At 44.3% G+C, this 27787-nt stretch overlaps 1 long non-coding RNA gene across 1 annotated transcript; it reads left to right on the top strand.

Annotated features, from left to right (window-relative positions):
* On the top strand, nucleotides 1-27464 carry LOC118636453. Its single transcript, XR_004960655.1, has 3 exons — nucleotides 1-106; nucleotides 6662-6779; nucleotides 27321-27464. It is a non-coding gene; the product is annotated as an uncharacterized LOC118636453 (long non-coding RNA).
* The last annotated feature ends 323 nt before the right edge of the window (nucleotides 27465-27787 follow it).

Here is a 27787-nt window from a genome sequence, read left to right as displayed (position 1 = left end):
AAATCCAGCACTTATGCTTCTGAAACTCCAACCAGCAAATGGAAGCCACAGCTCTTCTCTTTGGACCACGGGAGTGAAGACAAGAAAATAAAGTAACTGCAGAGAAGTAAGTGCCTGTGACTAGAGCGATTCTTCAGTACGAGGCATTCATCGGGGCAACATTAGACTGGAATAACGTGGAATTCAATAGAAATGTACATTACATCCATTGGGAGCCAGATGACTTCATCACAGCTAATGTTATTACAATGAATATAAAAGGAATTAATGATTCACCATTTAGTTACTTTCCTCCCTTCCCCCAACACCTTTTCTTTGGCTTTAACAAACTGGTCTGGAGCCAACTGTGACATCAGTTTAGTAATGACTTTAAGCACCATTTACGCTGTTATCATGGCAATTTAAATTGTCACTTTCTATTAAAAGGTCTACCTCAGAATGGTTTTAAGTGAAAGCGTTCCACACTGACAGTGCAATTAAACAAGAAAAAAAAACCTTTCTTGGGATGTCAGTGCAAACGCATTTTAAATAGTGGTTCAGCAGTGCCTTGCTAATTTAAACTACAGTATTGCTTTCTATTAAAGAATAGAAACTGATTTAGGCTTTTTCCCCCTCCCCGTACTGTGTGACAGTTTGAATTGGCACCATGTCCCAGTCAAAGCCCCGATGTGCCAGTGGGGTCCCTGAACCTAAAGTGTCCCCCTCCCAAGGCAGGCATTAAACAGAAATAATTTCCCTGCGTGATGGGGAACCATCACCTTTCACAGCATTGGCTTTTAAAATTGCCCTTTTCTGCTGCCTTTTTCAAACTGGGGACCACTTGCTCATCAGGGAGGGGATTGTGCATTCCCCCAGGGTGAGGTGGGGGAGGGGTGGGGTGGACTGCTTTATCAAGATGACTTCCTGATTCAAAAATGGACTGTCAACGCTGGAGAAAATTTAACGTGGACAGTAATTCCAAGGACAGGTGTGTGAGTCTCTTCCTCTCTCAGGTTTCTGAGTTTAGATCTCCAGGTGGCTTAGGCATTTCCCCTGCCTCTTCGACTCAGCCAAGAGAAGAGACTTCAGGTCCTTTTGCCTCTGAATACATTTCAACACCTAGACGGTAACCGAGCACCGATGTTGAATGTGCCAGTACAAAATAACACATTTTATCTACCTCGTCTGTCTTCTGGACTCCCTTAGCCCCAACAGTCCCTAATTCCCAGGCATTTGGCTTAGATAGATTCCAGCTATCAGAGCGAATAACACAATTACATTATTAGGTGTGGGCGCCTTAAATTAGAAGTTGAAGAATATTTGAACAGCAGGCACGGCTGGCATTGTATTTTAATGGTCTTCAAGCGTTTCCAGCCTCTCTGATGGTGCCTTATGTCGTGAGCAATAGTCTTGTTCTGAAGCACATTAGCTTTACCAGAAGTAAATGAGGCATAGCATTTAAGTTGCTTCTGTTACATTCTCAATTGATATAGTTATTGCTCTGAAGGACACCGAGATAGCATCTTGAGAAAAGTGTCCCAATGATGGTTATAGAGATGCAATTTTTTATGTCTACACAATTACATTTCTAACTTCACCACATTCCACACTTGACTGACATGGAAAAGGTGATCGATGTAAACCCAGTCCTTATGAGAATAATACATAAGCTGCTGGGATCGAAACTCATTTTTATTTTACAAATTAGGTAAACTTTCTTTCAGTTCCATTTTCTTCCTGTTAATGCAACAGACATGTGTATTGAGCCCCGGGGCAGCTGGAAACAGAAGAAATGGCCTGTTGATGTGGGGGTTGGGAAGGATAGGAGTCACCTTAAAAAGAAGTGTTACTTATTCAAAGGTGGAGGTAGAGGGAAGAAGAGAGACCCAGATAAACTTTCTTTGGAATGCTTCACTAAATCACTAAAGATCCAGAGAGGGACCTGGCCAGGTAGCTCAGTTGTTTGGATGCACCAAGGCTGTGGGTTCGATCCCCGGTCAGGGCACATGTAAGAATTAGCCAATGAATGCATGAATGGTTGGATCAGCAAGTCTCTCTTTCTCCCTCCCTCCCTCTCTCTAAAAATCAATCAAAAAAAAAAAAAAAAAAAAGACCCAGCCCTGGCCAGTTTTTCTCAGTGGTTAGAGCGGCAGCCTGCGGTCCAGAGAGACCCGGGTTTGGTTTCTGCTAAGGGCACGTACCTTGTTGGCAGTTTGTGCCCACCCTGGTTGGGGTCGTGTGGGTGGCAGCCACTCAATGTGTCTTTCTCACATCGATGTTTTTCTCTCTCTCTTCCTCTCTTTCTTCCTTCTGCTCTATCTAAAGATAAATGCAAAAATGTCCTCGGGAGAGGATAAAAATAATAATAAATAAATAAATAAATAAATAAATAAATAAATAAATGACCCAGAGAGGGACATAAAGACTCACACACGCCCTGGCTGGTTTGGCTCAGCGGTTAGAGTGTTGGCCCTTGGGCCCTGGCCAGTTTGGCTCAGCGGTTAGAGCATCGGCCTGCAGTCTGGAGAGACCCGGGTTCGGTTCCCGCTAAGGGCACGTACTTCGGTTGCAGTTTGTCCCCGGCCCTGGTTGGTCGTGCGGGTGGCAGCCACTCGATGTGTCCCTTCACGTCGATGTTTCCCTCTCTCTCTCTCCCTTCCTCTCTCTCCCTCCCACTCTATCTGTACAAAAAAATGGAAAAATGTCCTCGGGTGAGGAAAAAAAAAAAAAAGAGTGTTGGCCCTTGGACCAAAGAGTCCAGGGTTCGATTACAGCCAAGGGCACACACCTCGGTTGCAGTTCGTCCCCGGCCCCAGTTGGGGTTGTGCAGGTGGCAACCAGTCAATGTGTTTTTCTCATGTCGATGTTTCTCTCTCTCACTCTCTCCCTCCCACTCTGTCTGAAGATACACGTAAAAAAATATATATATATCCTCTGGTGCAAATTTAAAAAAAAAGACTCACAAGGAACCCAGGGCAGTTTTGGAGGCAGTTGGAGTTACGAATCTCAAGTGCACTAGTTCTTTCTACTTCACTCACCATTCACACTGTTGTCAACCTGATTCAAAGCACCTTGAGAGCAGGTTCTGCGTCTTAGTCCCGTCAGTGCCCCAGACAGCCCCTGGCCCTAGGCCAGGAATGGGGCAGTATGCAAGGGCAACGTGTCAGCTCCCAGTTGCCTTTTCTTTATGTGGAAATAAGATTCTACTACTCCTCTGTGGAAGAGGAAATAGAGTTAGAATATTTAGGTATGAGAAATAAGTTTAAATAACAGTCTTACGATAATGGAGATGTCTCAAATTTTAGAGTCATTTTGGGACACTGCTGAGATAATTTCACGGAAACGTTTACAATAGGGCGCTGAATAGCTTGCTCAAGTTGACCTGTAAGAAGAACGTTTATGTGCTGATTTAGGTTTGAAGGAGAAGAAAACCGTGTGGTTCCTCCTTCCAGTGGCAGCAGAGGGCAAAGAACTGAGCTAAGTCTGTATAAAGGGTGATACCCTTGCTGTAGATCAAGGAACTCATTCCATTCCCAGTCAGGGAGACGTTCAGATGCTGAGCAAAGAGCATGGAAATAGACGTCAGTGGATGGCAGTTCTCACCAATCCCCTTGGTCAGCTAAGTCTCCTCCTCCTCTCACGAGGAGTTTGGGGTGAGGTGCTGGAGAGAAGGCCTGAAAGTCTTACTTAGGCTTTCCAGCAGCGTTTATGGGATGAGCTGTATAGGTTCTTTCAGGAACCTAGAAATGTTATTTATTGAACGTTAAAGGCCTAAACTTATTTAAAATGGTAGAGTTTCATTTCCTCATTTTCTTTGTATAGCTATCACCACAGTCAGTTTGAGAACATTATTGTCCCCCCTAAAAGGAACCCCATGCTCTTTGGCACTTACTTCTCTATCCCTCCAACTCCAGCCCTAAGCAATCACTAATCTACTTTGCATCTCTATAGATTTGTCTATTCTGAACATTTTGTGTGAATGAAATGATACAATATGTGGCCTTTTGTGTCTGGTCTCTTTCACTAAGCATGATTTTGAGGTTCATCCATGGTGTAGCGTGGATCAGTACTTCATTCCTTTGTATTGCTGAATAATATTCCATTTCATGGATATACTACATTTTACCTATTCATCATTTGATGAAAGTTATAGGTTGAATTGTGTCCCCTCCCCAATGATATGTTGAAGTCCTAACCCCCAGGACCTCAGATCGTGATCTAATGTAGAAATAAAGTCATGGTAGATGTAATTAGTTAAGATGAGGTCATATTGCCCTGGCCGGTGTGCTCAGTGGTTAGAGCGTTGGCCCTCAAACTTAAGGACACATACTTGAGTTGCAGGTTTTGATCCTTGGCCCTAGTTGGGGCACATGTGGGAGACAACCAATCGATGTCTCTCTCTCTCACATCGATGTTTCTCTCTCCCTTCCACTCTCTCTCTCCCTCCCTCCCTCCGCTCTCTCTAAAAATCAGTGGAAAATATATCTTCCAGTGAGGATTAACAAAAAATAATACATAAGATGAAGTCATATTGAAGTAGGGTAGGCCCTTAATCCAATATGATTGGTGTCCTTATTACAAGATGAGGAGAAGAGACACACAGTGACAGCACCATGTGACGACAAAGTAGCAGTGACTGGAGGTGATGCAGCTGAAAGCCAAGGACACCGAGGCTTACCAGCCACCACCAGAGTTGGAACAGGAAAGGAATGATTGTCCCCTAGAGCCTTCAGAGTGATCCTGGCTCTGCCAGCACCTTGATTTCAGACTTCTAGCCTCAGGAACTGCAAGAGAATAAATGCCTGTGTTATTTTTTCCCCCCTTTATTGATTTTAGAGAGAGAGGAAGGGAGAGGGAGAGAGAGAAACATCGATGAGAGAGAACATCGATTGGTCGCCTCCTGCATGCCCCCCATTGGGGATCAGGCCCACAACCTGGGCATGTGCCCTGACTGGGAATCGAACTGGTGACCTCTTGGTGTATGACTCAACCACTGAGCCACACCGGCTGGGCTAAATGCCCGTGTTTGTTTGTTTGTTTGTTTGTTTTTATCCTCACCTGAGGACATTTTTCCATTGTTTGTTCAGGTAGAGTGGGAGGGAGAGAGAGGAACAGAGAGAGAGAGAAACATCGATGTGAAAGGAACACATCGAGTGGCTGCCACCCGCACAACCGACCAGGGCCAGGGACAAACTGCAACCGAGGTACGTGCCCTTAGCGGGAACCGAACCCGGGTCTCTCAGGACCGCAGGCCAACGCTCTAACAGCTGAGCCAAACCGGCCAGGGCTAAATGCCCGTGTTTTAAGCTACAATTTGTAGTGCTTTGTTATGGTGGCCCTAGGAAACGAACATATTGGGCATTTGAGTTGTTTCCACTTGGGATTCCATGTTAATGTTATGTAAGTAGTATGTACGAGCTAATGCTTTTAGTCTACTTGAGCTCCTTATCTCAGTTAATCCACACAACAAACTTGCGAGGCAGGTTTAAACCTTCCCATTTTGTTTTTCAATAAAGAAACTGGGGCTCAGAGAAGATAATAAGGGGCTAAGCCAGGATTTAAAAAATATATTTTTTTTCTTTATTGATTTTAGAGAGAGAGGAAGGGAGAAGGAGAGAGAAATAGAAACATCGATGAGAGAGAACATTGATTGCCTGCCTCCTGCATGCCCCCCACTAGGGATCGGGCCCACAACCTGGGCATGTGCCCTGATGGGGAATCGAACTAGCGACCTCCTGGTGCGTGGGTCGACGCTCAACCACTGTGCCACACCGGCCAGGCATAAGCCAGGATTTAAAACCAGGTCTTCTGATTCCAGGTTCAGCACTCAATAAACCAGAATGCTGAGTAAGTGGTTTATAGCATGAGAGACAGTTATGTCAGACAGTCTGTCTTTCCCTAAGAAAGATATCATAGCAGTGACAACAGCCGGCATTTACTGAATATTCGCTAAGTGCTCGCACCGTGCTGAGCACTTTTCTCACACGTGGCAGACACCGCCACGGGCCTACGCAATATCTTCTTCCTTACTAAGAGAAACCTAAGCTGTCCAGGGTTGCAATGATACCAGCTGAAAATTACATTTCCTGCCATTATTGCAGGCGGGGCTGATCAAGTGCCATAGTTCTAGGCAATAATATTTATGTAGAAGTCGCTATGGACCTCCAATGTGGCAGACAGCTCTGTCCCCAAAGAGTTACACTGCATTCCATGGCAGAGGCACATTGCTGGGAAGGATTGTCCATTCAGGGACTCTGTTTTCTGACCCTGCCTTATATCTATGTGCACCCACTTGACTGAAGTCTGGCCAATAAATTATGAACAAAAATATCGTACCTCGATTCTAGCCCGATCCTTAAACCTTCCTACACAATTCCCCATGCTCTCTCTTCCGCTGTCTGTTGGAGGGATATTCATGACCTTGGAATCCCCATATGTTAAACTGGTCTTTGCATGAGTGCACTAAGCAGGGCTGCTTCCCATCCTCTTCCCCCTAACCCCCACCCTCTGCTATCAATTGATCTTGGCAAGAGAAATGAAATTCTATTGTATTAATCCACTGGTGAGTGGGGCTTATTTGTTATAGCACTTAGCCTGCCCTAACTTAAAGTTGTTCACTGCCCTGGGAGAGTTTTGCTGTCTTGACCGAATCACCACCGCTTTCTCTTTTGTTGTTGTTAAGAATGTGGACATGATGGCTGAATCCTGAGAGAAAGATCACGGGAAATTGCAAGACTTCAGCTCTGAAATCTTGGAGTCCCTGAACCAACACCAGTGACTACCTACCTCTGGGCTTCTTGGTGAGTGAGAAAAACAAATCGCCTGATCTTCTGAAGCTACTATCTACTCAAGGATTCTGTTATTTGCAGTCCGGTACAATCCCTAACTGATACAATCCATTATTTCAAGTAAACCTTGCCCAACTCTTCAGAGGCAGTGCTATTACTATTCCTATTTTGTGATGAGAAATTATTTGCTTGAAGATCTCACAGCTAGTAAAGAGGCAGAAACCATGGTTTGAATCATGAAGCCACAAAGCCAGAATATTATCCAATATACATATGGCCTTTAAGGAATCCCTTTTCCTAAACACAGCGCTTGTTCTGTCTTGCACAACATTGTTCCATCAAAACTTAAAATCTTAGCCTGACCGGTTTGGCTCAGCAATAAAACATTGGCCTGCGGACCAAAGAATCTCAGGTTTGATTCCAGTCAAGGGCACGTATTTCGGTTGAGGTTCATCCCTGGCCCTGGTCGGGGCCGTGCAGGAGGCAACCAGTCGATGTGTCTCTCTCACATCAGTGTTTCTCTCTTTCCCTTTCTCTTTCTCTCTCTCTAGCTGAAGCTAAATAGACAAATATCCCCAGGTGAGGATTAAACAAACAAACAAACAAACAAACAAAACCCTTAAAATCCTACACCTAAATTTGACCACTTACTTTTTATTCAAATATATGAGTGGGTCTGTTTTTATAGATTCAGGCATCACTGTTGGAAGATAACAACTTCATAAAAAAGTGAACATAAGGACAGAGAAACCGGCTGCTTTATCAATGCAACATTTAATCAGAACTACATCATCATTTGAACTTGCCATATTAGCAGTAAAGTAAGATTGATCATATAACAAAAGAATCTCTTGGTGGCTGAGTCATTTGGTTTGGGAAAAAAAAAAAAAGACTCAAAGGCAACAACTTAAAATAATCCATCAAGCTTTCATGCTTAATATGTACTATTCTTCTCTTAATCCAGTTCTCCTCGTGGAAATAATTTGTCATGCTTTGATGCTTAAAATATACTTATTGTTTTCTTAATATAATTCTCTTCTTTCTGTGGCATAAAAGTACTTCTTCTTCCCTTCTTTCTCTCCCATATGGTGCTGGTTCAGTGCCTGGGAGCCTCTGGGAATTAAAAAATCAGCTCAAAGCTTGGATCCTCCAGAGGTAAACTGGTTGGAAGGAGCACGTGGTAAAGCTATCCAGGAGAGGGTGAGGATGAGCATGCCCCAGCAGATACTTCGACTTTTCTAGTGGATATATTTTGAAGTGTCTATTTAGCCAAAAAGCCAGTGATTTCCCTTGTCACCAGGGACTGTCCAGTTAAACTCCTTCACCCTCGCCCCCATTGTTCAAGGTGATACCCTGTGGGAGGAGTGTTTGTACAGGTATTCCTATATCATTGGCTCCAGATAATTGTCTGAGGTTGAGCACCTACCCAAGCTAGGGCAATCAGAATTTCTTTCTCAGAAAAACTGGAGATTCAGTTCTGTGAGACTCAAGCTCCATCTGGGGTCTAGGACGGCAGAGATGTAAAACCTCAGGAATCGTGAGTGGCAGGAATGAAGAAAGCTGATCTGCAGAGAAAGAAGAAAGGAAAGCTGTGCAGAGAAAGGAGGAGAGAGAGAGAGAAAGAGAAGAGAAAAGAAGAAGAAGAGGAAGAAGGAGGAAGAGAAGAAAAAGGAGAAAGAGAGAACACATGAGTGTGAGGCTTGCCAAAAATTATTTGTCATGGGGTCATTTATCTCTGATAGGAGAACAAATTCTACTTAAAAGACAGGCAGCCCTGGCCGCTTTGGCTCAGCAGTTAGCACGTGGGCCTGTGGACCCATGAGTCGCGGGTTCAGTTCTGGTCAAGGGCAGGGACCTAGGTTGCAGTTCATCCCCGGCCCTGGTAGGGTTGTGCGGGAGGCAGCCAGATCATGTGGTCTATCACATCAGTGTTTCTCTCTGTCCCTCCCTCCCACTCTATCTGATAATAAATAGAAAAGTATCCTCGGGTGAGGAATAAAAAAAAAAAAAAAAAGACAAGCAAATGTAAAATGAGTTGACGTCTTGCAGTGCACACAAGCGCACGGGGTGTACCCATGCACAGCACAGAGGTTTCAAAGGGTGTTTGCGTTGTGATTTTCAGAATGCAGGGGCTCTAATCCTGGCTGTACATCAGCAGTTCCTGGAGAGCACTTTAGAAAGACCACTATCAGGGTTTCACTTTAGACCCGTGAATCAAAATCTTTGGTGTAGGGTCCAGTATTTTTTCCCAAAGCTCTCCTCAGGTTATTCCAATGTACAGCTACGGTGTAAAACATTTGGTAAAAAGCTATTTAGCCCTGGCCAGTTTGGCTCAGCGGTTAGAGAATCAGCCCACGGACCATAGTCCCGGGTTCGGTTCCCGCTAAGGGCACGTAGCTGGGTTGCAGTTTGTCCCCGGCCCCGGTTGGGGTCATGTGGGTGGCAGCCAGTCGATGTGTCTCTCTCACATCGATGTTTCTCTCTCTCTCTCTTCCTCCCTCTCTCTCTCCCGCTCTATCTGAAGATAAATGCAAAAAAAAAAAAAAAAAAAATGTCCTCAGGTGAGGATAAAAACAAAAAGCTATTTAACCATGGCACAAGACATTTAAAAATGGCCGTTTTGGTAAGCTGTTAGCCTTCAAGCAAAGAGTCTAAACTAAGCAAGATCTTGTACCTAGATAAGGCACAATTTGTCTTGATTTTCCCAAGTGCTTCTTCATACCGCAAGGTATTAAGTGTGTCCATCATTCAGCAGCGATTTTTAAGAAGGACATCTCCCTGAAGTCAAACTCACCAGCCAGTTTGTGTCCAATCTACCAGATGACTGACGACTTCGTGTAGTACTTTTCAGCTGATTGATTTTACTTGAGATGGAACCATCACTAACCACGAAACATTTACAAGCTTTCCTCACCACTGTGTCAAATGGAAGCTTCTGGTTGGCCTCAGTTTGGAACACTCAGAGGCCTGCAGAGCGAGCTGTTTCCATGGTGGAGCGTTTCACACAGCTTGGCTTAGGTCAGGTCCGCGTTCATGGGAACCTCCCCGCTGCTCAACTATGAAATTTCCTGATTAAGGAAACGAGGGGAAACAAGTCATTAACTAGCACCTACGCACAGCACACCATCTTGGGGAGTTCTTTTTTTGCTTTCTTCAGGAGAATTAAAACCAGAAGATGCTGCTGTTACAATTCCCCCAAATACGATGACAAAACCAAGGATGAACATTTAACAGCTGTTTTGGAACGGATTCTGGAAATAAACAAAAGGCTGCCTATGGTTTCGCCACAGTTAAAAAGCACAGATTCTCTGTGATTCATACTCGGTCTATAGCATGCAAGCTGAGCCAAAGAAATGATGCCAAGAAAAGACAATGACAAAGGGAGAGGCTTAATCATCATGACAGTTGCAATTCTAATTAAATGTAAACTCGAGAAGAGGATTGCTTCATTCTGGTAAGAAGGCCAAGGCTTGGGGGAAGTCTACAGCGAGCGGACCAAAGGCTGTTGTTAAATTTCTCTCCCTACTTAAAGAAGTTCCAACTTGAAAATATATATATATATATTAGAAGAAAAGAAAATATTATTTTAATAGCTGGTATGAGAATTCCTCTTAGAAGGTCCCAGTTCCTTCGAAGCTTCCTTCTTTGGTTTCTTTACTTTTCTTTCTTTCTTTCTTTCTTTCTTTCTTTCTTCTTTCTTTCTTTCTTTCTTTCTTTCTTTCTTTCTTTCTTTCTTTCTTTTTTTCTTTCTTTCTCTCCCTCCCTCCCTCTCTTTCTCCCTTTCTCTCCTTCCTTCCTTCCTTCCTCCCTCCCTCCCTCCCTCCCTCCCTCCCTCCCTCCCTCCCTCCCTTCCTCCCTTCCTCCCTTCCTTCCTTCCTTCCTTCCTCCCTCCCTCTCTCCCTCCCTCCCTCCCTCTCTTCCTTCCTTCCTTCCTTCCTTCCCACCCACCCTCACTTCTCTCTCTCTCCTTCCCTCCCTCCCCATTATATGCCTGCCTGCCTTCCTTACATTTTTAAAAGAAGCCTGTTTAGAGTAGCAGCTGAGACGTCAAGAGGTGGAAGTGTGAGAAGAACTGCCTGGCACGAGACAGGAAAGGAATTTACATTTTGAATGGGGGGGGGGGGTAAAACAAGGACAAAGTGGAGTGAGTGGGCAAGGCGGCTGAAGACTGGGGGATGTGCTGTGTAACCCCCAAATCTCCCGTGGAGTTCTAAACTCACAAAATGCTTGTGGGAGGCAGTTGACAATCTTGTGCAGCATCTGGTAAGGGGTCTGACCTTTGGCAAGGACAGGAATCAGAAGACGCACAAGAACAACAAATTAAGACCATGAAGCAGAGACTTGACAATATGCAGAAATGGGGCGGGCTGTGGACTCTCATTGTGAAATTTGGGGTTTCAGCCAAGTTTACCTTAATCTCCCAAGACCAGACAGGCTTCATCTGGGATATATTTGCAAGGACTAGGAGAAGTTTTTCATTTAAGCTACGTGGCTATGAAGCCCTGAGTGACTTTTCATTGAGTTCTGTGCACTGTATTTTTTGGGGGGTAACAGCTTTACTGAGATATAATTCATATAACATATAATTCACTCAATTTAAAGTGAGAATCAGTTTTGAGCAAACCCAATCTAAGAGGAAGATTAACGAACAGAAATGGGCTAATCCAAACCTGGTGAGCCAAGTAAATCTTGGGCTAACAATTTTTGAAAATGACTTGCAATCATGTTTTCTTCAAAATGTTCCCAGTATAGGGAAGAAAATAATCTTTTCCAACTGAATTCGTGTATTCACTCAGTATTAGAAGAAAAGATGACTAAAAATTTGAAGCAGGGAAAGCTGAACATTTTTAGTACACAGCCTACTTGTAAGAACTGTGGAGGAGAATGCCACATCTGTTAAGGTACCTGTGTCACACAGGAGGGACCGACTTCTCAAATGTGTCTAGTGCAGTATTTAGGCTAAAACACATCTGCGTGCCCTTGGAGCTCTGTTTGAATGGATAGTTGCCCAACCAGGGCCTCTTACCTCCAGGACCAGCCACAGCTGTCCTTCCCTCACAGTGATCTGTTTTGTGAAAAGCATCCCATAAAACTACAGCGTTGGGATGGTTAGGAAGGAGCTGTAAAATGTTGTCTTCTGCTTCGATCTCTTCATCCATATCAATGATTGGATCCAGAATTTGTCCTGCGGCCAGGCTTCCATCTCTCTTGTGAGTTACCTTGTAGACCTTGCCATAGGTGCCTTTACCTGTGGTCTCGATAATTTCCCAGGTATCCATGGGGTCTGGAAGCAAATTCAAATCTAAGCATCATGGGGTAGTAATGAAACAATCCATACAGATGTTTCCCTCTAGTTCTGGAGGTCAGAAGTCTGAAATAGGTGTTTCCTTGCCTTTTTCAGCTTCCAGAAACTACCTACATCCCTTGGCTGTGCCCTTTCTCCATCTTCAGAGCCAGCACATGCCATCTTTAAATCTCTCTCTGACTCTGACCCCTCTGTGTACTGTATTTTTTAAAGGATTTTTTTTTAATCCTCACCTGAGGACATTTTTCCATTTTTTTGTTCAGGTAGAGTGGGAGAGAGAGAGAGAGGAACAGACAGAGAGAGAGAAACATTGATGTGAAAGGGACACATCGAGTGGTTGCCACCTGCACGACCGACCAGGGCCGGGGACAAACTGCAACTGAGGTACGTGCCCTTAGCGGGAACCGAACCCGGGTCTCTGTGGACCACAGGCTGACCCTCTAACTGCTGAGCCAAACTGGCCAGGGCTAAAACATTTTTTAAATTAGTTTTTCTTTAGTGACTTTTAGAGAGAGAGGAAGGGAGAGAAACATTGATGAGAGAGAACATGGACTGGCTGCCTCCTGCATGCCCCCCACGGGGGATCGGGCCCACAACCTGGGCACGTGCTCTGACTGGGAATCGAACTGGGACCTCTCAGTCCATAGGACGATGCTCAATCCACTGAGCCACACTGGCTGGGCTGCACTGTGTTTTTAAACACATGGAATGATCAAGTTTCTATAGGGTATGTGAATCCCTAATGCACATATCCTAATTCTGACTGCAGTAGATGTCAATCCAGTAGGGTAGACAATGTCCATCATCTGACCAACCACCAGTCCATTAACCTACTAGATCAATATGCATACTGAGCACTCTCTATGTTTAGGGCACTGTACTAAGCACTTGGGGTAAACAAATATAACATGACATACATCCTGATTTCAGGAAACTCTGTCCGGCAATGACAACTGGAGTGGGTTGAATTGTGTCCCCCCACTCCATTAGGATAGGCCCTAAATCCAATGACAGCATCCTTATAAGAGATGGAAAAGGAGAAGACAGAGAAAAAAAATGGCCACGTGAAGATGGAGGTAGAGTGAGATTAGACTCAGGCTGTTACAAGCCAAGGAATGCCAAGGGTTGTCAGCAGCCACCAGAAGCTAGGAGAAAGGCATGGCATGGATTCTCCCTCAGAGCCTTTAGGGGGAACCAGCCCTGCCAACACCTTGATTTTAGACTTCTGGACTGTAGAACTATGAGAGAATAAATTTCCATTGGTTTAAGCCACCTAGTTGGTTATTTGTTACAGCAGCTCTAAGAAATGAATATAGCAACTCGTTCTGAAATAGCTAGGTACCATTATCAAAAGAACAGAAAATAACAAGTGCTGATGAGGATGCAGAGAAGTTGGAACCTTTGTGCACCATTGGTACAAATGTAAAATGGTGCAACCAAAACGGAAAACAGTATGGAGAGTCCTCAAAAAATTAAAACTAGAACTACCATATGATCCAGCAATACCACTTCTGGGTATAGATGCAAAAGAATTCAAAGCAGGATCTTGAAGAGATATTTGCATGTCTATGTTTATCATAGAACTATTTACAATAGCAAAGAGGTGGAGGTAATCCACCCAGATGCCCATTGACAGATGAATGGATAAATAAAATGTAGTATATATATAATAATAGAATATTATGCAGCCTTAAAAAGAAGGAAATTCTGACCTGTGCTACAACATGGATGATCCTCAAGGGCATTGTACTAAGTGAAAGAAGCCAGTCATAGGAAGGCAAATAACATGATTCTACTTATATGAAGTATCTAGAAGAGTCAAAATCATAGAAACAGAAAGTCAAAAGGTGATTACCAAGAGCTGGGGGAATTGGTGGTTTAATGGATGTAAGGTTTTAGTATTGCAAGATGAAAAAGTTCTAGAGATTGGTTGTACAACAGTGTGAATATACTCAACACTAACGAATTGTACGCTTACAATGGTTATCACGATAAATTTAACGCTGTTTTCTCTCTCTCTTTCTCATACACACATACACACACAGACACACACACAAATAGCTGAATACCAGGCAGAAAGGGATAAATGCTACAATAAAAGTATAGTAAGGTGCTTTGAAAATTTGGTTGGAAAAGAGCTGACCTGAAGTTGGTGGGAGTGGCAACATTGGTGGTGGATCTTCAGGAAAAAAATACGATCTTGACGCTCAGGGATGGTGGTGGACATGGAGTAGAAAAGAGCAACTGCACGCTGATGACCAAGTTGAGTACCTGAGATCAGTGTGGTGCCCGGAAAGGCTGCAGGCTACCAAGGTACCTCTGCAGAGAATAGAAAAAGAAATTGCTTTCTCCTCAGCGCATGCCTTGGGGAGCAGTGTTACTCGGTTTCAGCTAGGACCCTTTTGCAGTTCACATTCTGCAGAATAGAATGGGCTGTTCTGGATCTGCATACCGAGATAAGAAACCCGGTTTGCATGGGAAAGATGATGACCTCAGTTCGGGGCATAGTGAGTTCCATTTGTCAGCAGAACATCCAGGCAGAAATAGGAAACAGAGGTCTGAATATGTGGAACCAGTGTTTGGAGGAAACTTTAGGATTAAAAGTGTAGATTGGGGGAGTCACATTCATGACGTTAAAACTTTCCTATAATAAATTGGTCACATGGTGCCAATTAACTGCACATGTACTTCTTATGGAACATTGGTGTGGTGACCAAGGAGGCGGACAGCGCCCTCTGGTGGAAATCCGAAAACACTCTCTCTATACCACTCACCCTCACTTGATAATTTTGAGCAAATACAAGTCAAGAAAATTCTCTTTGAAGAGGCACCGATCCTTGCTGCCTGGAGTGCCACATGAAGCTGTTTAGCCCTGGTTGCGCCAGACACTGGGGCTCCCTTCTCCTCCCCGAAACTGTATTCCTGATGAGTATCTGGGTCCAGCATGATACCATGCACACTGTTCATACCATTCCGCACTAAGGTGCTGAGGGCGGCCGGACCACGTGGACATCCGGAGGAGACCTGTTTCTCTGCCCCTTGTAGCCTCGAGCACAGCTATCGCTCCTTTCCCCAGTCTCACCTGATCTTCCCAGGAAGAGAGCCCCTCCCAAAAAGCAGTTCAGCCAGCTCCTTGTGACCACCCCGAGGGGAGAGAGGGAGAGAATGCACTTAGGAGAGGAGGAAGAGAACTTTGATCCTTCCGTTCTCACGGAATGAATGTTCCTCCACTTTTCGACTCCCTCATTGTGTTAGTTTGCTCCGAATCGAGCGGGGGACCCTCCCTGGACCCCAGGGCTTGAAGACTGCTCAGCGCGAACAGCTTTCCATTGAATGTCTAACTTGGTCCTCACAAACCTTTCTGTGAGCTAAATACTATTTCTCTCCACTTCACGGTTGAGGAAGCTGAAGTTCAGAGAGGTTACATACCTTTCAAAGGTCACACCATTAGTAAGAAATGGACCTCAGCAGACCTGTTGTTGTTGTTGTTGTTGTTGTTTGTTTGTTTGTAATTGTGATGTAATTCACAAGTCATAAAACGCACTGTGCAAACATGATCACTATCTAATTCTAAAACACTTCCATGAATCTAACAAGACTGATGTCCCCATTTCACCCTCTGCCCAGACCCTGGCAACCACGTCTGCTTTCCCTCTCTATAGATTTGCCTGTTCTGGACATTTCATGCAAATGAAATCATACAATATGTGGTCTTTTGTGACTGGCTTCTTTCACTTAGCATAGCATTGTTCAATACCTCGCTATTTTTTTTCCAGAATAATATTTCATTGTATGAATAGATCATTTTTTGTTTACCCATTCATCAGTTGATGGACATTTGAGTCCTCCTTACTTTTTGGCTATCGTGAATAATGCTACTATGAACATGCATGTACAAGTTTTTGACTATAAGCTTTCAGTTCTCCTGGGTATATACCTAGCAGTGGGATTGTCGAGTCCTATGGGAACTGTATGTTGAACTATTTTGAGGACCTGCCAGACTGTTTTCCAAAGCAGCTGCATCATTTTACATTCCCACCAGCAATGTGCGAGTGTGCCAACTGCTCCACATTCTCAAGCACAACTGATTTTCCAACTCATTTTCTTCTTCCCTCCCTTTCTTTCCTCCTTAAATATATATTTACTGCTTACTATGTACCAGGCACCATGCCCAGCACCGGGGAGTCAAAAATAAATATGCCACTGCCTGCAGAGTGTAGGAGTCCTTAGTCCGGGGTAGACACAGCATATGTCTCTTTGCATCCCTGCCTCCTGCGCTTTGCACGGGTGTTCCAGCCTCAGGTGTCACTTCTTACAAAATATAAAGATGAAATGTAAAATTCATGCTAATAGTTTAAAATGTTTGTTTATGCCCTGCCTGGTTTCGCTCAGTGGTTAGAGCGTCGGCCTGTGGTCTCCAGAGACCCTGGGGGTTTGGTTCCCGCTAAGGCCACGTACCTCGGTTGCAGTTTGTCCCCGGCCCTGGTTGGGTCGTGAGGGTGGCAGCCACTCGATGTGTCCCTTTCACATCGATGTTTTTCTCTCCCTCTCTCTTCCTCTCTCTCCCTCCTACTCTATCTGAACAAAATATGAAAAAATGTCCTCGGGTGAGGATAAAAATAAATAAACAAATAAAATGTTTGTTTACTTAGAATGACATTGAATAGCAAATAACAAGTAGAGACAGGAGAGAGAGAGACAGACTGTGGGAGAAAGAAAACAGCTCTACATTTTAGTAGGTGGCATGGTACTCATTTGCTGCTTTTTGAACAAGGAGCCCCTCATTTTCATTTTATACTGAGCCCCACAAATCCAGGCTCTGCACCTGGCTGAGTACCACACCAGCAGGCACTACAAAATTACATGGCTGCCCTGGCAGGGTAGCTCAGTTGGTTACGGCATCGTGCTGATATCCCAAATTTGCAGGTTCGATCCCCAGTCAGGGCACATATGAGAATCAACCAATGAATGCATAAATAAGTGGAAGAACAGGTTGATGTCTCTCTCTCTCTCTCTCTCTCTCTCTCTCTCTCTCTCTCCCTCTCTCTCTCTCTCTCCCTCTCTCTCTCTCTCTCCTTCTTCCTCTCTCTCTCTCTCAAAATCAATAAAATTTTAAAAGTCACATGACAAAAACTGTGGCTATGGGAAGGGGTAAAGAATTGGACCCTCCATGTAATTTACCACACCATGCATTCTACAGCCTGGGAAATTTTTTATTTTGTGGGGACAGAAGGGAGTTGAGGCTCTCAGAATTCCTGGATCTTTAAAATTGCTTCTCAAGAGTGATAAAGGATGACACTGGATTCAGTAGGAACCATTGACCATATGTAGATTCTGTTAAAAATTTATAAACGAGATAATTTAGAGTCAATTGCTAGTTTATCTCTCAACTTCAAACACAGGAAAGTCTTAGCTGGTCTTGCTCACTGCTGACATCCTTGAAGGTAGTTTCGCTAAGGAGCCCATAAATTACTCTGATTAGATAGTCCCTTGAGCCCTAGGGCAAGCTAGATAGGAGCCATGGTAGACAAACCTAGCCAGAGGATATCTGACTTCTTCCCTGTCCCATCACATTTATTTTCTCTTCTTTTTTTTTTAAAAAAAAATATGGTTGCATTTTTTTTAAAGACAGAGGAAGGGAGAGAGAGAGAGAAATATCCATGGGCTGCCTCCTGCACGCCCCCCTACTGGAGATCGAGCCCGCAACCCGGGCATGTGCCCTGACTGGGAATCGAACCAAAACCTCTCAGTCCAAGGGATGGCGCTCAATCCACTGAGCCACACGGCCGGGTGATGATTTTCTCTTCTTTACATAAAACTTCTTTGGTCCTGGCTGGTTTGTCTCAGCAGTTAGAGCGTCGGCCCACAGACCAATGGGTTGCGGGTTTGATTCCGGTCAAGGGCATGTACCTCAGTTGCGGTTCGCCCCTGCCGTGGTTGGGTCGTGCGGGAGGCAACCAGTCAATGTGGCTCTATCACATCCATGTTTCTGTCTGTCTGTCTCTCTCCTTCCCTCCCTCCCACTCTACCTAATGATAAATGGAAAAATAGCCTCTGGTGAGGAAAAAAACAAAACAAAACAAAACAAAATGTCACCTTGGCCGGTTTGGCTCAGCAGTTAGAACGTTGCCTGCAGACCAGAGAGTCCCAGGTTCGGTTCCTGCTAAGGGCATGTACCTTGGTTGCGGTTTGTCCCTAGTCCCGGTTGGGGTCATGTGGATGGCAACCAGTTGATGTGTCTTTCTCACATTAATGTTTCTCTCTCTGTCCCTCTTGCTCTATCTAATGATAAATGTAAAAATACCTTCAGCTGAGGATAAAAAAAAACCAACACACAAAAACAGACTTCTTTGCTATTCTCTTCTTTGTGTTTCTTGATCCGATTTTTATCATTTTTATTATAAATGGACTTAAAAACTCTGTGGAAGATGCAGACATGTACCTAAGGTCATTTAGTTAGTAACCAGAAGACCCAAAGCTAGAATCCATACCTTCACAGTTTTCCTTTTATTTGGAATGCGAGTTGCACTGAATGTTTATAGACTATTAAGTCATTTTTGTAAATATCATTTGGGGGCATTTTTATTATTTGGTCTTTTTTTAACTTTAATTACTGAGATATAAACCCCTCATCTGGCCCCCCAAAATTTCATTTGCACAAAACATTATCATGTATCATTTTTAAGACTTTGAAAAAGTTCTTCATTGGCAATTCCATTAACCATTAGACAAGAAATTAGAGCAACAAACCCACTGTCTGCTTAATTCAGCTCTTCAGAAGAGTTTCACTTAGGAATATGTGTTTCCATCTCAGAAATGATTAGTGGATGGGTAAATTACAAGAGGAGGGAGAATGAACATTGTGAATGAAAGGGTATATAATGAGAGAGTTTGAAGTGGAAGAAAATTGCTCACAAATAGAATAGGATTTTGAACAAGAGACAAACTGGCCCAGCTATTTATGTACATTACCAGTTTCAATCACTACATTCTAGGCTCCTTTTCAGTTCTGGCCAGTGTTTCTTAACCTGCTGAATGCTTAAACTTTACTGTCCAGAGTTTTGCGGGAGTTATATTGCTGCAAAAAGAGGTATGTGGTCCAACTGGAGCTCCCCAAGAAAGTGTGCTGCCAATTTGATGGCTTAGGAGCAGGATAAAGCTACTCTCTCTGCCTTCTCTCTTTTATTTCTCTTCTCATTTCTGAGCCCAGCGTGGGTCGGGTCCATGGGGAGATACATTTGCCGAGGGCCTCCATCCACAGAGACAGAACCTTCTCTCCGTGGCTTGGGAGAGCCCAGCAGAGCTCTGGATGATTGCTCATAGAAGCTCAAAAAAGTCAGGACGTCATCTAGGTCAAGTTAGGCCAGCCAGGTCAGGTGTAAGGTTCTTCAACTTCTCTGGGCCTTGATCCTGCTAACGTGGTGGTCATAGGAATCATTGGAAACTCTGAAGGGCAAAACATTTTTTTTTGGTCCTGGCTGGGTGCCTCAGTTGGTTGGAGCATCATCCCATATACCAAAAGGTTGTGGGTTCAATTCCCAGTCAGGGCACATACCTAGGTTGCATGTTCAATTCCTGGTTAGGGCATGTGTGTGAGAGGTAATAAATTGATGTTTCTCTCTCCCTCTCCCCTCCTTCCTCTCTCTCTCTGAAAATCAATAAAACATATCCTCGGATGAGGATTAAAACACACACACACATAGCCCTGGCCAGTTGGTTCAGTGGGTAGAGCGTCAGCCCATGAACCAATGAGTCACGGGTTTGATTCTGGTAAAGGGCAGTACCTCAGTTGTGGTTCATCCCCAGCCTTGGCCAGGTTGTGTGGGAGGCAACCAGTTGATGTGTCCCTCTCACACCGAAGTTTCTCCTTCCCTCCCTCCCACTCTGTCTGATGATAAATGAAAAAATATCCTCGGGTGAGGATTAAAAAAAAGCATTGCATGTGTGCACCCCTCCCATACACACATGCCCTGGCCGATTTGGCTCAGTGGTTAGAGTGTCGGTCCACGGACTAAAGAGTTGCGGGTTCAATTCCAGTCAAGGGCAAATGCCTCTGTTGCAGTTCGGTCCCCAGCCCTGGTTGGGGGTTGTGCGGAAGGCAACCAATTGATGTGTCTCTCTCACATCGATATTTCTTGCTCTCTCTCTCTCTCTTTCTCTCTTCTTCTCCCTCTCTCTCTTCCTCCCACTCTAGCTGAAGATAAATGGAAAAATAGCCTCAGGTGAGGATTTAAAAACACACACACAAAACCCCCAGAAAAAAAAACAACAACCTTTTTTTTTTTCATTTATCCATTAATCTCTCACATATTGAAGAAATGTTTAACATCTGCCTGGCAGGGGACACCTATGGGGGCTGCTCAGTCACTTTGGCAAGTCCCTATGAGGATGGGCCGGTGGGTAAAGACTCCTAAAAGACCCCTGCCCTCTCGGTCTTGGGTGGACAGTACAGGCCCTCAGGTGGGCCCTCGGGCAGTTGAGCTACTCTTGGCCAAAGGGAGAAATTCCTACAGTTAACTACCTGAACACACGTCATTGCCTCAGCATCTGTCTTTGGAGGGAACTGAAGCTAAGACCCAACATTTGCATCTCTTCAGAAAAACTGGATGAGGGTATAATTGCAAGGCAGATGCCATCAAAGGACACTGGCAGAAACAGCCTGTCCCAAACATATGACAGTAGATTCCTAGGACCTCCTGGTGTATCTGTGAACAACCAATATCATTCCCTTGGTGACCAATTCCGAGTTCAAGGGCAGAATGCCCTGACTGCTGTGGACCGGACCCCACAGATAAATGTTCTGTGAGTTGACCTTGTCAGGAGAGACTGAGGAAGTGAAAAACAGCTTTGCTGGTAGCTAGGTCTTGATGTTCCCAATTGAAGATAAATAACACTCATAGAAAATAAATAATGTCCAGAGAAGGCCAGTCCATGACCATGTTTGGAACTAGACAGAAACTAGGCCATGTCTTAACAAGGAACCTGATGAACAGTCCCCCCACCACTTTGACCAACACGACTCCCTGCTGCTCCTTTACCACTCACAGTTCTAATCCTTCTTAATTTCCATCTCAAAGAAAATAATATGCTGAATTATCATTGTTTTTGCCTCTTGACAACATGGAATTCAGAACATGCCCACGTTTCCTTAAGAATCCCTTACCTGCCCTGGCCAGTTTGGCTCAGCGGTTAGAGCGTCGGCCTGCGGTCCGGAGAGACCTGGGTTCGGTTCCCGCTAAGGGCACGTACTTCGGTTGCAGTTTGTCCCCGGCCCTGGTTGGTCGTGCGGGTGGCGGCCACGCGATGTGTCCCTTCACATCGATGTTTCTCTTTCTCTCTCCCTCCCACTCTATCTGTACGAAAAATGGAAAAATATCCTTGGGTGAGGATAAAAAAAAAAAAAAAAAAAAAAGAATCCCTTACCGCCCTGGCCAGTTTGGCTCAGCGGTTAGAGCGTCGGCCTGTGGACCAGAGAGACCTGGGTTCGGTTCCCGCTAAGGACACGTACCTTGGTTGCAGTTTGTCCTCGGCACTGGTTGGGTTGTGTGGGTGGCAGCCACTCGATGTGTCTCTCTCTTGTCGATGTTTCTCTCTCTCTCTCTCTCCCTCCCACTCTATCTGAACAAAAAAATGGAAAAATGTCCTGGGGTGAGGATAAAAAAAAAAAAGAATCCCTTACCACTTGCCCTGGCGGGTAGCTCAGTTGGTTACAGCATCATCCTGATATGCCAAGGTTGCGGGTTCGATCCTCAGTCAAGGCACATATAGGAAGCAACCAATGAATGCATAAATGAATGGAACAGCAAATCAATGTTTCTCTCTGTCCCTGACTCTCTTGCTCTCTCTCTGTCAATCAATTTAGAAAAAAAATCCTGTAATTACCCCCCTCCCTGGTCCATTTTACGAAAATGCCCCATGGTCCCTGGAGTGAGTTCTTGCTAGCTGCAGCAAGCTAAGGAAGCTGATTTGGTTTGACTACAGGTGTGTGCCCGGTGGTCGCCCATTGGGAGGCATCTGCACTGGCCTCTTTGCTTGCTGCCAGCTGATTAGCACCCGAAGAGATGCCAAGGAAAAGAAAACAAATGCCACCGTTTTTCAGATGTCTGCCATTTCTTCTCCTCTCTTCTCTTCCACATAAATCCTGCTTTTGCCTTTGTGGGTTGGAATTGTTCTGGCAGTGGCTCTTTTTGTATACATGCAAAATAGGGTGTTAATAGCACCCTATTAATGTCTCAGAGTCGGTCCCCACTGTGGTAGATGGTTACTGAAGACGTGGCAGTAAGAGTAGGGGTCTTTACTGTCACTCCAGGTAGCTGATACCTTAAATTCAAAATCACACATCTCTCTTTTGAAAACGTTCCTCCTCTATTTCTTCCAACTTGGGCTCCAGGTTCCCAACAAGTTGCTTAACTCTCCCCTGTAGCCAGAAAACAGACAACCACCAAAAAAAAAAAAAAAAAAAAAAAAAAAAAGCCCCAAACCCTCAAACTCCAAAACAACATAAAAAAACCTTCCTACTTTGCCCAGCTGGTGTGGTTCAGTGGTTGAGTGTTGACCCCTGCACCAAGAGGTCGCTGATTCGATTCCCGGTCAGGGCACATGCCCAGGTTGTGGGCCCGATCCCCAGTGGGGGGCATGCAGGAGGCGGCCAATCGATGTTCTCTCTCGTCAATGTTTCTATCTCTCTCTCCCTTTCCCTTCCTCTCTCTAAAATCAATAAAGAAAAAAAAAGCTTCCTACTTTATTAGACAGAGCAATTGATCTCATTCAAGCCTCTATTGAGACACTCAGCTCATTTGCACATCTAAAGACTCATTGTGAATGAGAAATGGAAAGTAACCTGAATATCCAATAATAGGAGAACAGTTAAGTATAGTGCATGAGCCTAGTGGACTATCTTGCAGCTTGTTAAAAGAAGCAATTCAGGAAACCTAGAAACAAGGAAGATTGTGTATGAAAGAAAAGTAAATATACTACAAAAAAAGCTGAGCAGCATGATTACATCTAGGTAACACCATCTATGTGTAGCTTGGGGCCTAAACTGGGTACTGGGAGGACTTTATACTAGGTATGACTTTTTTAATTGAACTTATTAGGGTGACATTGGTTCCCCAAATCATACAGTTCTCAAGTGTACAACTCAATAAAGCACCTTCTGCACACTGCATGGTGCGCCCATCACCCCAAGCAAAGTTTCTTTCCATCCCTATCCCCCCGCCTTTGCCAACCTCCATCTACCTCACCCCTTTTTCCTCTGGCTATCACCACAGTGTTGTCTGTATCTGTGTGAGATGATATATATATTATATTATATATATTAATCCCTTCATCTTCTTTCATCCAGCCCCCTCCCCTCTGACAGCTGTCAGTCAGTTCCTTGTATCCATGCCTCTGTATCTTGTTCATCACTCGATTCCATACATAAGTGAGAGCATGTGGTATTTGTCTTTCTCTGACTGAGCATAGTACTCTCTGGGTTAGGAGTTGGTGGCATGAGCTAAGTAGGCTCTATTTGAATGAGAGATAAAGGAACCTGATGGAAAGGACCCGGGCTTGGGAATACGGTGAGGTGAGTGAGTGCCAAACAAACAAAAGAGCTTCAGTAATCAAGATTTAAAATATCTTAAAAAATCAGAATGAAGGCCAAAGAAATCCATGATGAACACAGTATCAAAATTTGAAGTGGAGGTTCCACTTTGCACTTGCAGGACTCCGAGAGGGAGCACCTCACTGGCCTCATCCTAGTCCTAGCCTGGTAAGGACAATGACCAGCCATGCAGGGCCACCAGCTCTCTCCCACTTCTAGGACGGAGCCCCATTGAGAATACGAGCCACTCCTTACTAGTCCCCAAAAGACGGAGAGTCCACATGGACATATTGGGTTAGGGAATGGTTGATCAGAGGGAAGATGTTTCCATGTATGTACAGTATTCCCCATTTAAATTAAATGGATAATGATTGTATTTCTATTTTTTTTTCTTTATTTTTTTTAGAGAGAGAGGAAGAAAGAGGGAGAGATAGAAACATCAATGAGAGACAACATCAACTGGCCACCTCCTGCATGCCCTCCACTGGGGATCGGGCCCACAACCTGGGCATGTGCCCTGACCAGGAATCGAACCAGTGACCTCTTGGTGCATGGGTCGACGCCCAACCACTGAGCCACACTGGTTGGGCCAGTAGTCCCTCTTATCTGTGGTTTGGCTTTCCAAGGTTTCAGTTACCCACAGTCAACCACAGTCCAAAAAAACTAAATGGAAAATTCTAGAAACAAACAATTCATAATTTAAATTGTGCACTCTTCTGAGTAGCATGACGACATCTCACACCGTCCAGCTCATTCCTTTGTCCCAAATCTCCACAATGTAGATGCTCATCAGCCACTTAGTAGCTTCTTAGTTATGAGATCTACTGTCGCTGTATCTTAGTCATATCTTCGTGCTTGTGTTTAAGTCATCCCTATTTTACATAATAATGGTCCCAAAGTGCCAGAGCAATGATGCTGGCAATTCCGACATGCCAATAGAAGCCATAAAGTGCTTCTTTTTTGTGTGTGTGGTACGTGCCCCTAGCAGGAACTGAACCCAGGACTCTCTGGTCTGCAGGCCGACGCTCAACCGCTGAGCCAAACTGGCCAGAGCAAGTATTTCTTTTAAGTAAAAAGATATGTATGTATAAAAAAAAAAAAACCATAAGACTATAGAGGGTTCGGTGCTATCAGTGGTTTCAGGCATCCACTGGAGGTCTCAGAAAGTATTTCCTGAAGATAAGGGAGGACTACTGTAGTAGAATGTCAAGTAGATCTTCCAGGGGTCCTTGTGGAACAAGGAGATATAGCAAATAAAAATGCCCCACCATACACATCTCCATGAAGAGCCACTCTATGAATGTAACCTCGTTGGGTGACTCTTGAAGATTCTTAGAGTCATGCCTGAGTCATAAACAGCCAAGGACATCACTATAGCAACCTGGGTCCCTTAGGCACTACTGTCTTTGTAGGAGCAAAGGCTGAAGGAAGTGCATTACGTTTGTGTAACAATATATGTGGGACAAACCAGAATCCCGCCCTCCTCCCAAGGAGTCAGAAGGCAGGCATTTGGAGATGATATCTCTGTATAGTCTGTAGGTTGGGGGCTGACAGAGAGATCTGGTTTTGTAATTGTTGTAAACTGCCAGGCTGGGGTGACCTGTGAAAATATGCAAATATGCAAGGACTAGAGGGGTAAAGACCCTGAACAAAAATGACTATGTCAGAGAAATAGCATAACAGTTGTATAAATTTTTTTTAAAGCTTTTCTTAGTGTTTTAATGTAATCTTTTCAATTAATAAAAGGAAAAGTGAAGAAAGTATCACCATAGCCAGGAGTTCAACAAACTTAAATGACAATATCTCATGTGATTATCAGAGCACAAAAGATGTGAGAGGTTTTAATGGGATCAAGAATTTGGTTTTCCTAATGGTCATCTTACTAGCAAATGCTAGGTCAAGTTCCTGTGAAGATACAATGCCTGGCCCTGGCTGGTTAGGCTCAGCGGTTAGTGTTGGCCTGCAGACCAAAGAGTCGCGGGTTCATTTCCTGTCAGGGGCACATACCTTGGTTGCAGTTTGTCCCAGGCTCTGGTCGGGGTCGTGCGGGAGGCAACCAATCGATGTCTCTCTCACATCGATGTTTCTCTGTCTCTGTCTCTCTACCTCCCCACCCCCTTCCACTCTATCTGGAGATGAATGGAAAAATATCCTTGGGTGAGGATTTAAAAAAATAAAGAAGATACAATGCCTGTTGGATGAGGCCTGAAACAAACATTCTGTATTAAAATTTAAAACTAAATAAGAGGGCTTCAAGCAGGGTCCTGTTAGCTAGATACCCCCCGCCCCCACCTCCCTGTCCCACTGTTTCTGAGTCTCCTAGGAAAGATTTTCCTGCCATGTGTGTTCTGCTCTTTCTCAACTACCTGTCAATCACCCATTCTCACTTCCGAAATCTAAGACCCTGTTCCCCCCTTTCTCCTTTGTCCAAAATGTCTTATATGCCTCACTATCTTGGGAATTTTCATGCCTATATGAATTTCTCATGAGCATGAATTAAACTTGGACTTTTTTCCTGTTAAAAACAAACAAACTGTGGCCAGTGATTCTAATGAGTAGCCAAGATTAATAGGTAATGAGCCCGGGCCGGTTTGACTCAGCAGTTAGAGCGTCAGCCACAGACCAGAGAGTCCCAGGTTTGGATAAAAAAAAAAAAAGTTAATGAGACCAGTGCTATCCAACAGAACTTCCTGCAATGATGGACATGTTATACCTGCACTGTCCAATAGTCTGGCCACTAGTCACATGTGGCTCTTGAGCACTGAAATGTGGCTAGTGTGAGTGAATTTGAAATTTTGTTTAAGGAATTTGATTTTAAATGTAAATAGCCGGGGACTCTGCTCACCAGGAGATTTTCTATAATAGTGTTGGGCAAACTTATTGGGGATCTTGGTCAAATGCAGATTCTGATTCAGTAGGTTTGGGATGGGGCCTGAGAACCTGCATTTGTAATAGGTGGCCAAGGCCTGCCAATGCTGCTGTTTGGGTGACCACCCTTTGTGTATAGCACGGCTGTAGAATTTGTTTTTTTTTTTTTCCCCCCTAAGGTAAATTCCGAATGAATGCTGTTAGCCATTTTCAAATATTCTATTCAGTGCAAGAGTTTCGAAATTTATTTTTAAAATGAACATATATATAGCCCTGGCCGGTTTGGCTCAGCAGTTAGAGTGTTGGCCTGCGGTCCAGAGAGACCCGGGTTCGGTTCTCGCTAGGGGCACGTACCTTGATTGCAGTTTGTCCCCGGCCCTGGTTGGTCATGCGGGTGGCAGCCACTCGATGTGTCCCTTTCACGTCGATGTTTCTCTCTCTCTCTCCCTCTCTCTCCCTCCCACTCTATCTGAACAAAAATGGAAAAATGTCCTCGGGTGAGGATAAAAAATAAATAAAAATAAAAATGGACATATAATGTGTCATTTTAAGGTGTAGGCACTGATTTGATACATTTATAAATGTTGCAATATGATTGCCTCCATAGTGTTAGCCAACACCTCCATTTGTGTGTGTGTGGTAAGAACATTTAAGATCTAGTCTCTTAGCAGTTTTGAGGTCTATAATACAGTAATGTTGACTAGAATCACTATGCTCTGTATGAGGTCTCCAAGACTTATTTATCTTCTAGTTGCCAGAACCTGTGATAACATCTCCTCAATTCCCCCACCAGGGCAAGAGGTATCTGGGACATCAACAGACCTTTTACTTCCCTCCTCCTGTTCAAATCTCGTCAGCTACATTTTATCCTCATTACCCCAATTCCCTATACACTGAAAATGCCAGCAACACCTTGAAGACTTGAAAGAGATAGAAATTCAAGGTAAGTGGCATCCTGGTCATATCTGTATTTTGTGCAGTGCATTATTTTCTTTTGCAATTTAGTACCTGTGCCAGAAAAAAAGAGAGTACGTGCGTATGTTGAGAGGGGTAGTCAATATGCACAGCAAGAATGTTGTTTTGAAAATATGCTAATTGAGCCATGGCCGGTTTGGCTTAGCAGTTAGAACAGCAGCCCGAGGACCAATGAGTCACGGGTTCGATTCTGGTCAAGGGCACATACCTCCGTTGCGGTTCGTCCCCGAGCCTGGTCGGGTCATTTGGGAGACAACCAGTCGATGTGGCGCTATCACGTCGATG

Source organism: Molossus molossus, unplaced genomic scaffold (assembly GCF_014108415.1).
Source record: "Molossus molossus isolate mMolMol1 unplaced genomic scaffold, mMolMol1.p scaffold_m16_p_2, whole genome shotgun sequence".
Taxonomy (NCBI): Eukaryota; Metazoa; Chordata; class Mammalia; order Chiroptera; family Molossidae; genus Molossus; species Molossus molossus.
The sequence above is the reverse complement of the archived record's forward strand: the minus strand, read 5'-3'. Positions and strand labels throughout refer to the sequence as shown.